This window comes from Myotis yumanensis, unplaced genomic scaffold (genome assembly GCF_028538775.1).
Source record: "Myotis yumanensis isolate MYYU_CA2020_CCGP unplaced genomic scaffold, mMyoYum1.0.hap1 SCAF_11, whole genome shotgun sequence".
Classification (NCBI taxonomy): domain Eukaryota; kingdom Metazoa; phylum Chordata; class Mammalia; order Chiroptera; family Vespertilionidae; genus Myotis; species Myotis yumanensis.
The window spans coordinates 49,770,102-49,776,683 of record NW_027223762.1 but is presented as its reverse complement, the minus strand read 5'-3'; the positions used below and the strand labels follow the sequence as shown (position 1 = coordinate 49,776,683).

At 37.7% G+C, this 6,582-nt stretch overlaps 1 pseudogene; it reads left to right on the top strand.

Moving 5' to 3' along the window:
- The first annotated feature begins 2,732 nt into the window (after window positions 1-2,732).
- On the top strand, window positions 2,733-5,112 carry LOC139019242 (dysbindin pseudogene; annotated as a pseudogene).
- Window positions 5,113-6,582: the final 1,470 nt, after the last annotated feature.

Below are 6,582 nucleotides of genomic sequence, written 5' to 3'. Positions count from 1 at the left end.
AATCCGCCCTGCTCTGTGCATGACGGGGCGGTGCCCCAACTCCCCAATGGGCCCTGCTCTGAGCCTGACCAGGGGCTGCACCTAGGGATTGGGCGTGCCCTCTGCCACCGGGGAGCAGGCCTAAGCCAGCAGGTCATTATCTCCCGAGGGGTCCCAGACTGCGAGAGGGCACAGGCCAGGCTGGGGGACCCCCCTCCCCACCCCGCCGAGTGCACAAATTTTTGTGCACCGAGCCTCTAGTATATATATATATATGTTCCTAAGTGATATAAATGTGTGCCAGTTTGTGAATCACTGCCTTAGGTAGATTCAAAGGCCACAGATGCCCAGATGATTGTTTGCCCAGTAAATTTTAATATAAATAGCATGTTAATTGGTCCAGGTGCCCTGTGATTGAGTTCCATGATTTCGTGAGCAAAGTTCTCTGTGACACTTGCCATACTAGTATATATTATATATGACTCTACTTGCTCTTGTCTATTTCCTGCTAAGGTTTAGAATCCCACCACTATACATACTAGACAGTGACCACTTACGTACATGGTTGATAATGGCCACTTGTGCCATCTTACTGGTATCACTAAGAACATGTTAGGACCACACCTTCAGATACTATAGTTAATATGTTTTACTTTATTTCCTCCAACTGCCTGTTGTTAAATGTTTCTACTAACATGGCCATCTATCTGTAGGTGTTCCCAATATTCCCAGTCTGGCATCACTCAGAGAGGGCCAAGCTATTACTCCCAACCTATTCCTGCAGGTTTATATTAGGGCACCCATGACTGTGATTTAGGTTGTGTAAAGCTACCACATCATATTGCACAGAAGGAAAATTCAAAAAATACACATCTGAGAAATAGAAATAATACTTTAAGACTCTCAAAAGAATTGTCAGAACAACTTCATTGTAAATCTTAACAGGAGCTAAAACATTTATTTTTCACAATAAAAGTCATAGTTTTATATTTTGATTACATTTTATCTCATATTTAAGTCTTGGCTGAGCTTCAGTTGACTAATTTGCGAATGGTGTCTTAATTATTAGTGCACTTTGTTGTATCTCTTCAGAATGAGGCAACTCTCCACATTTAGTCAGGTTCCCTTGGGAGGTAACTATGTCAGGTGTACATGAGTGAAATGAACCCTAAATATCTTTTTAATTGAAGCCAAGTTATTGCAACAGCTGTTTACTTTTTATTTGTTTCTAATTAGAACAAGGAAATAAAATTCCATTTGTTCAAAGCGAGTCTTAATTGCATGTCTTCAAATTTATTTTCCCTGATTTTATTTGCCTGCAGTTAAGCAGTTTGTGATAATACACAGCGGTATTGTTGACTTTTATCTGTTGCCTACAGTTTACCTTTATACATGACTTTTACATTAAGAAATTTAAATTTTGCTTTGTGAGTATTTATCTATTTATTTTGCTTTTTACTGACTGAAAGTCTTCCTGCATTTTTTGTTGAAGCTAAAATATGGCGACATCCATTTGAATAAGATGGAGCTCCTCATATCATCATGTATCACTCCTTCCTTCCCCATCTTTCCTGTCACACAATAGGCTTGAGTTTACAGCAGCCAGCATCACTTGGTGCATCGCTGGCAGAAGGATCATGGATATCCCATTTTCTTGGCCGCCTACAGAGAGATGCTCTTGGTGTGGGATGCAGCTTGATGTACCTATAGTGCTGTAATCTCAGGAGAGGGTGCCGCATACCCACTGACCATTCTGCCCTCATTTTCAGATTATACTATATTATGGTTTTTGAGGAACAGAATCTAATGCAGAATATTTACGAATGCATATCTCTGCTCCAATAGACAATTTAAACACAGCTCTCCAAGGAATTCTCTGAAAATAATGATTATATCATCTGTGTTTATTAACATAATTTCTCCTTATTCCTGTATCATCACATCTTATATTCAATGCAATTAGTTCAACACAATAAGGATCTAAATACATAGGGATAATTGGAACATCATAGGGGTTACAGTGATGCAGAAATGGCTCCCATCTGAGCCATAGCACCTAAGATCTGTGTGGCTTTGGACAAATTGCTTACCTGTTGAGGTTTTATATCATCATCCATAAAGTAAGAATATAGTACATCCTAGTTGTGTTATCAAGAAGATTACAGCCGAAACCGGTTTGGCTCAGTGGATGGAGCCTCGGCCTGCGGACTGAAGGGTCCTGGGTTTGATTCCGGTCAAGGGCATGTACCTGGGTTGCGGGCACATCCCCAGTAGGAGATGTGCAGGAGGCAGCTGATCGATGTTTCTCTCTCATCGATATTTCTAACTCTCTATCTCTCTCCCTTCCTCTCTGTAAAAAATCAATAAAATGTATTTAAAAAAAGAAGAATACATATTTCATATATATATATATATATAGTATGCATATTATAGATGTTTTTTAATAGTTTAGCAGAATACTTTCTAAGTATGAAATTATGCATAGAACATATGCACAGAAGCCTAACATGAAAAACAGATTTTTAAAAATTTAGAATCACCCTAGCCGGTTTAGCTGAGTGGATAGAATGTTGGCTTTCAGACTGAAGGATCCAGGGTTTGATTCCGGTCAAGGGCAGGTACCTAGGTTGCAGGCTGGATCCATGGCCCTTGTCGGGGGTGCATGCGGGAGGCAAACAATCCATGTGTTTCTCTCTCACATCGATGTTTCTCTCTCTGTCTATCCCCCTCCCTTCCACTCTCTCTAAAAATCAATGGGAAAATATCCTCAGGTGAGGATTAACCAAAAAAAATTGCTTTTAGAATCCTTGACAGCAAATCTGACACCTTTAGAGACTAGTTTTGAGGAGGTAGAGAACCACCTGTGGAATCTGGAGGATTTATGTGCACGTGTGAATTAGAATGATACAAACCCACGCAGTCCCAACACCTGGAAAGTTACAAGGAAAATAAGAGGAAGGAACTTGAAACCTTCAAAGCTGAACTGGACACAGAGCACACCCAGAAGGAGCTGGAAATGGAGCACACCCAGCAAATGAAGCCGAAAGAGTGGCAGAAGGTTTCTGAGGGAGCCTCCCTGCATACCTTTCCCCAGGTTACCTGCAGGTGGCAGAGAGGTGAGAGCCCAAGGGCAGCATGTTATCCATGGAGGTAAATACCGACATTCTAGAGCAGAGGGGTATAATGGACATATCTGACCAGGGGACCCTGAATGTTATTTTGTGTGTTTTTTTTCTCCACTGGGTTAAAATTTAATGACATATGCTTCATGTTATAACATTGAGCTTCATAATAAATATGGTAAAGACTCATTGGGGGAGAGGTTATCATGGTAGTATTTACAGATTTATTTTTATTTTTAATCTTTATTGTTGAAAGTTGGGTGGAGAAGATAATGCCAAGCTATCCCCTGTCTTAGGGTGTGAATCAATCAAATTGAAGTTACTCTTCAAGTACCAAGTTTCTCTGAATTATGAGCCTAGTCACCTTCCTTATCCTGCACTGATCCAGCCACCCAGGACCCCAGTGAAGGTGGCGAGCCCAACCCCAGCATTCAGTCTGATGAGGAGGGAGTTGAGGTGAACACTGCCCTTGCCACTTCACACACTGAGGATAGCGAAGATTTGAAATACGAAGAAGCAAAAAACACCCAACTGGAAAAACAAAAAGAAAAAAGAATCCAAAAATATGAAGATAGTGTAAGGAGCCTCTGGGACAACTTCAAGCGTACCAACATCCGAATTATAGGAGTGCCAGAAGAAGAGAGAGAGCAAGATATTGAAAACCTATTTGAAGAAATAATGACAGAAAACTTCCCCTACCTTGTGAAAGAAATACACTTACAAGTTCAGGAAGCAAAGAGAACCCCAAACAAAAGGAATCCAAAGAGGACCACACCAAGACACATCATAATTAAAATGCCAAGAGCAAAAGACAAAGAGAGAATATTAAAAGCAGCAAGAGAAAAACAGTTAGTTACCTACAAAGGAGTACCCATACGACTCTCAGCTGATTTCTTAACAGAAACTATGCAGGCCAGAAGGGAGTGGCAAGAAATATTCAAAATGATGAATAGCAAGAACCTACAACCAAGATTACTTTATCCAGCAAAGCTATCATTCATAATTGAAGGTCAGATAAAGAGCTTCACAGATAAGAAAAAGCTAAAGGAGTTGATCACCACCAAACCATATTATATGAAATGCTGAAAGGTATCCTTTAAGAAGACAAATAAAAATTTGATGAACAGAATAAACTGGTGAATATAATAGAATCAGGGACATAGAAATGGAATGGACTGACAATTCCCAGCAAGCGGGGAAGGGGTGTGGGGGGTGCGAGAAGAGACTGGACAAAAATCATACACCTATGGATGAGGACAGTGGCAGGGGTAAGGGCAGAAGGTGGGGTGGTAACTGGGTGGAGGGGAGCTATAGGGGAAAAAAAGAGGAACAACTGTAATAATCTGAACAATAAAGATTTAATTAAAACAGTAAAAAAAGAAAAAAAAAGAAAGGAAGGGATCTATGAACACAGGATTTAAGATGTGAACCCCGTGAGTGTTGGAAGGCTAGGGTATGTTGGTAGAAAGGATATCATTTAATGCAAGTTATTGTCAAGATCCTAGCTTTTGCTTGAGATGATGGCTCCATGGGTCATTATTACATATTTAAATTATCTGACTATATGTATTAAAAACTTAAAGTGAGTAGGTCACTCATAGGCAAATGGATAGACTATCATCAATCAAGATTATGATTTAATTGAATCAGCACAAGGTCCTTTATACAAAACACAGTTGTCCCCTATTCACCACAGCAGAAGAATCCAAATGTTTTTATTATACAGGCCCATTTACTATTATTACCATGTATACCAGAAATTCACATGTAATGATTTCAAAATTATATATATTCATAAATATTGATTTACAAAATTTAACTAATTTATATATTAGAATTATCTCATTTATGTGTTACAGAATTAACTAACTTTACATAATATGTCAAATTCTAGTTTAACCTCATGATGAAAATGAAGAGTCAAGTGGAAAAATGGGTTCCTGTCATGAACCACAATTTGCAATCTCATTCACCAATTATACAATTTGTTATTGCTGTTGCAATTCAATAGGTAAACTTCCCTTATTATATTCAGTTGTTCTTGAAAAAAGAAGAATGCTTCTATCTTTTTACACAGGTTGAAAATTATGTCTTCAAGTTCTTTGAGAGGGCAATTTTGAGAACATAGGTAGTTGATATATGTAGATATAGATAGACATAGACATAGACATAGATATTGTTTTCAGAGAGAAAAAACACCTAACAGTGGAAGGAAGTATTTCCAACTGTATTTTCCATGTTGAAAGTTTAGTTTAATTTTTAATTTTAAAACATTTTCTTTACCTTCACCTTCAACAGGGGTGTATTTTTGCTTTTCTTTAAAAAATGCAGCTAGATAGAATACTATTGAAAATACATATCACATGAAAGTATAGCAAATTAAATATATTTTTAAAACAAGTCTAATGATTTTAAGCTCAACAACTCTATTGTACTTAACTTTCCAAGATAACCAGGGAAATTATGTATGCAACAACAAAAAATTTAGATCAAATACTGTGTTTTAAAGATGAAGAATCTTAAGAATACCTCCAAAATATCTCAATAGTCTGTAAGAACCTTGCTTATTTGGCTCCAGCTTACTTTCTAAGCCATACTTGGAGCCTTTTATCTCTTCTAGATACACCATGTATGTAAAGATCCCTCACCTTCCAAATATTTTCATGAATACGGTGAACACTTTGTAACTCCCTCTCTCTAGAAAAATCTCACTAATTCAGTATAAGTGATAACACTTCTTTGAAATTGTTCTTCAAAAAGTTTTTACTCAGTCGTTTTGTTGTTTGTGTGTTCAGTTACTGACTGATCTCTAAAACAGTACATATCAATTTGTTACAGTTCTCAATCCACATGTCTGCTTCCCATGCCAGCCAGTGATCAACCCACCAGAACTAAACCTTTCGAAGACATGGACTTATTTATTTGATTCTATACTTTCTCTATATCTGGCACATAGAAGGAATTCAATAAGTTAAATGGTGAATAAATGAATGAATGAGCAAGTGTTTAAAGAAATCAGTGAATGGTTCAATGGGATATAAAAAGAAACATTGATTTCTAGTGAAATTCTGATAAAGTTAACTTAATATCAAGTTTGGACACTGAAACTATGCACATAGTTAGAAATGGTCCCAATGAACTCTTTGCAGTCATCCCTGGGGGATTTTGATAAACAAGCAAAATAGTTTGGCTCATTTCAATTTCTTATCAACACATGTGCAGTAGAATCATCCTGTAATTGATTCAGAGGATTGAAAAATTAAAATATAATGGGATAAATTAGTGCTTGCTTTAGTAGAGATAGAATATACATATGACATGGATACTGGTACCCAGGACCCATTATTCTTATAGGAACCATCCCGTTAGCACCCCGTGGATGACAAGTAATTTAGGACATGCCTGGTCCATGTCCCAAGAAAGCTGCAGAAGGAAATAAGAACAACTGCCTTTTGATTTTTTTTATGAGATAGTGTTTTCA